Genomic DNA, 5048 nt, shown 5'->3' on the forward strand with positions numbered 1-5048 from the left:
TAGGTTGATAAAACAAATGTAATACATACTTTGTGCAACGATCTCTTACTCTTCCCTCTTCTGTCTCATGTAGATATGAGATATAGATACAGGTATAGAGTTATATGTATACAGAGAGATTAATGATACAGACATAGATGATATAGAGATATAGATATAATAGTACATAGAGATAGAGATGTAGATTTAGATAAATAAGTATTTCAGTGGAGAAAGGAGTCAACAAAGCAAAACTGAAAATAAGTTAAAAGTACTGAGGGCCCAGAAAAGTCATAATTTAGTAGTGTGGCTCTAAATTCCATCTATCACAAATTTCTACAAGCTGTAGGCAGGAGCTGTAGTTTCTGACACTTTGAAGGAGGCTGGAAGGTCCACTCTCAACCAAACTGTTCACAGAGCTGTTGTCTAGAGTCTTTGTTCCTCTCCAAATGGGCTGCTGCTCAAGATAATCTTTCCCCAAAGTAAGTGATCTCAAGGAAAAAAATATATGAGAGAGCAATCAAAACAGAAATCATACTGTCTTTTATAACCTAATCTCGACAATGGCATACCATCATTCCTGTCATATTCTACTGTTCACACAGTCCAACGTTAGCAATGTTGGAGGGACTACAAAAGGGTGCAAATAGCAACAGGCAGAAATTACCCAGGGACATCTTGGAGGCTGGCTACCATTCTAGGGGAGTCAGAATTGCCAAGGAGACATCACCTTCTCAGAAACATTGCGGGTGAACTTCAGAAAGGATTGAACTCACTAAATCTAAAACCTCAAGCCCAAATTTTATTATGAAAAATTAATTGCAAATAATCTAATAAATCAAAGCTTTGAACATCTTATATACCTAAGTTTAAGTAAAATAATATTACATAGTGATTTAAAACTATCTCTGCTTACTATAAATATCTCAACTGGTGAAGTTGTGATAAAATTCAGTCTATTGGGAATAGTTATTCCACATTATTTTATGAGTTAAACATTTTAAATAGAAAAAAAAAATGTAGGGGATTCCTGGGTGGCTCAGCGGTTTGGCGCCTGCCTTTGGCCCGGGGCGCGATCCTGGAGTCCCGGGATCGGGTCCCGCGTCGGGCTCCTGAATGGAGCCTGCTTCTCCCTCCTCCTGTGTCTCTGCATCTCTCTCTCTCTCTCTCTCTCTCTTTCTATGTCTATCATAAATGAATAAATAAATCTTAAAAAAAAAGAAAGAAAAAAAAGTAAGTCCCAGTGTTTGTATCTTTTATTTGTTTTGTGTCTCACTAACTCAAATATTTTCTAGAACAACATATTCATAAATAAGAATAAAAATTAAGGTGAATGATACATTATTCTGTGACAACTTCCTTTTTTAAAAAAGAGATTCTTTAGAATTAAGACTTGATCTAATGTCAACAATTGATCTTCATATCTAATCCCATAATTCCAAGTTTCTAACTCTTACTTTCCTACTGGTCTGGTTTATCTGGAAGATGTATCATTCTCTCTCAAGAGACTGCATATAGAAGGTGCATTTCACCTGTCTCCATGAAAAAATGAACACAAGATGCATGTTTCTAAATGAAATTGGGGCAAGCTTCTTTTTTTTTTTCTTCTTCTTCTTCTGCTTCCTTTTTCTTTTTGCTGTAATTGCAGACTTCTATGCTGCTGAGCTCAGACTAAGAAAGCCATTACTCCTTTTCTACCTAATAGAAAGTATATGTATCCCTTGGCTGCTCCAAGGGGAGAAGATAAACACAGACAGGATAAAAAAAATTACCAGTCAGAACTGGAAGATGCTGACTTAGGTTTGTACCTACAGCACAATAGCCACTGTTTCTTGAAGTGCAGTTATATATAGACACCAGAATTAATCCTTTCCAGCATAAGCATTCAGGAATGAGAGTTGCAATCAGTCGATTACGAATATTGTCCGTGCAGTTTTTCCCCCTCCTGTCATAAAAACTTTTACTTAATATAAAATCAACAATATATAAGGCATGATTATTTTAAATATTAAAGTCATTTACATGGAAAAAATTAGCTTATGCCACAAAGGTACATAAAAAATATTTGTGTTGCCTGTGTCTATGTTTTTAGTTCCCTCATTATAAATGACCCTCTGGTGGCATCAAATATATGAGTTTCCTTTCCATAAGATTTTTTTCATCCTATTATCATTTTCCTACTCTTCTATTCCTTTTTTTTTAAAGATTTTATTTATTTATTCATGAGAGACACAGAGAGAGAGACAGACAGACAGACAGAGACACAGGCAGAGGGAGAAGCAGCCTCCATGCACAGGGAGCCCGATGTGGGACTTGATCCCGGGTCTCCAGGATCACACCCTGGGTTGAAGGTGGCACTAAACCACTGAGCCACTCAGGCTGCCCTACTCTTCGATTTCTATATTTTGTAAGTTAATTGATTTCTTCATCAATTCATTCAACAATTCAACATTCATTAAATTTCAAAAATATGAATGTAAACTATAGAAAATACAGATAGAAATAAGCCTTAGAATTTCCATTCACGTAGTTTCTCAGCCTGATGTGCCTCAACAATGCTGTCTTCTCTGGTGTGGGAGACACCCTCCAACTATTATAGAGCTTATTTTTTTTTAATCTGAAGAATGACAGATAACTCTTGATTAAAGTTGATCACTTAAGGTGGTCAGGGATCACCTGGCTAAAATACTGCTTTAAACAATTTTGCATGTTGATAAGAATGAATGTCATACATACTTTTACATGGGGATCTCTCACTCATCCATTTTTTGCCTCAACCACTTGTGCACTAAAATCACTAAAAGATAAGAGAATAAAGATAAGTGCATTGTACAGGTTAGAAATTTATGTTCCTGTTGTTGTTGTTGATGATGATGTTTTCCATAGATGCAGAAGGGCTAGAGAGGCAACACAATCAACATGCAATTCCACTTACTGAGAAAATAGCAAAAGAATACTAGCAGGAGCTAGCTAACACCGTTTAATTGGAGGAGCAAGAGCAAACCATGGCACAGACGGAAAACAAATAACTTGGATCAATTTTTATACTGCAAATCAACAGCTCTGAGAAGCAGCTGTGCTGGAAGCCTATGGTATTTTTCAGTGCCTAAACCAAGTAGAAGGCTTGTATTTCTGTGGCTCCTCCCAAGGCACCAAGCAGAGCTGGGAAGACCAGGAAGAGCCATACCTTATAAGTGTTATAGAGGAAGGACAATAAACAGTGGTGCTGAAATTAGAGCCTTGGCAGTAGCACTTCAATTTATCAGTGAGCCAGATAGGAAAGTGTGTTTCCCAAAGTTGGCAGCTTTGTCCCTGTACTCCTCAGGGCTGCTGGATCACTGAACTCAAAATGTCTGTTCTAATCAACCAGCCCTTCAGCATGACATCTATGTTGTAGGATATATTTCAAGTTAGTCTGAGGTTTTTTTTTTTTTTAAAGATTTTATTTATTTATTCATGATAGTTACACAGAGAGAGACAGAGAGGCAGAGACACAGGCAGAGGGAGAAGCAGGCTCCATGCAGGGAGCCCGATGTGGGATTCGATCCCAGGCCTCCAGGATCGCACCCCGGGCCAAAGGCAGGCGCCAAACTGCTGCGCCACCCAGGGATCCCAGTCTGAGGTTTTTATACTCATTTTTTCTTATTTTCTCACCTTGATGTTTAATTCAATTGAATCAATTTTTAAACAAAACACTTGAAGTATAGGTTTTATACAGATGTTTGAAAAGGAAGGGAGTAGCATCAAAGAACAAGGTCCATATTAATCTCCCATCTTGGGATCAGGGGAAGTCAACATCACAGGCCCAGGTGGCCTTTACCCCACTGTGGTATAACCTAGGGCTCATGTAGGACTGATGGTTCTTTGTGGAAGCTGGCTGAAGGATAAGGCTCCTGATCCTCACTGTCCAGTTAAAACAGCAGGATCATCAAAATGAAATGCAATGATTTTTCCAATCAAAAGGGATGGGATGCCATAAGTATCAAGAAATGTTAAATATTGTCAAATTCCTAGTATACAACATATAAGATCATTTGTTGTACTTTGATATCTTTAGGTGATAGATTGTTATACTAAAATATTAAGCTCTCTGTGTATGTGAGCTTTATTCTCAAAACTTACCATGCCAGATATAATAATATATCAGAGAAAATCTGTATTTTTAATCAAATTGAACATGGCTCAGAACCCATGTGCTGACAGCCTGTTAGAAAAAATCAGCTTTAGTCATCAGTGAGGCTTTTTGCACATGAATCAAGGAGTCTTAAGTAATGCTTCAAAACTGAAGAAAGTCTTTATTCTTTAGCTCATCATGGTTGCCTGTATTCTAAATTTACAGATTATAAAGACTCTTGAATTTTTTAGCTCTTCTGCTTATAAGTTAGACTTTGACCTGCTAATAGTGGGATCTATGAAGTCCAAACTCTGGGTATCTTAAGGGCAACACTCAGATATTTCATCCTACTCTGTCTGACAGCAGCCAGATACAGTATGGTTTCCACATTGGGGTCTATCTGGAGTTGTGGGTAATCTCCCTTCTCTCTGCTTCAGAAATTTAAAAGCCATCCACCTGTTTCTCTTCTATATTAACAAGATACCCTCAGGAACATCAAGTGCCTAGAAATTAAAAAAAATAATAATAATAAAAACAAGAATGTAGTTGTACTCATGATACTCTTACTTACCTACTAATACAAATCTCTCCTGGGGCAAGGAAACTAGCAGTTTCACTACCTTCCTGAAAGGGGAAAAAAGAGTGAGGGAGAATAAAACACAAGTTACTATCTCAATAAATTATTCTGCCCCACTTGCATCGTAAAAAAAAAAAAATCCCAGTTGGGTATATTTAAAATTTGGCTGGATCTTCAACTCGATTTGTTAGTATTTTATTTTCAGAATAAAAGATAGCTTAATTGTTCATGACAGTGATGTTTCTTGAAATATTATAACAGCTCACCTATTAAATGTGGAGTCTGATGCTCTTATTACATGTGATGCATTGGTAAATTATGATTATAATAATTACAACCTTAATAAGATCTATCATTAAATAAATGCCTCTGTGTGCC

This window comes from Canis lupus, chromosome 8 (genome assembly GCF_003254725.2).
Source record: "Canis lupus dingo isolate Sandy chromosome 8, ASM325472v2, whole genome shotgun sequence".
NCBI classification, from domain to species: domain Eukaryota; kingdom Metazoa; phylum Chordata; class Mammalia; order Carnivora; family Canidae; genus Canis; species Canis lupus.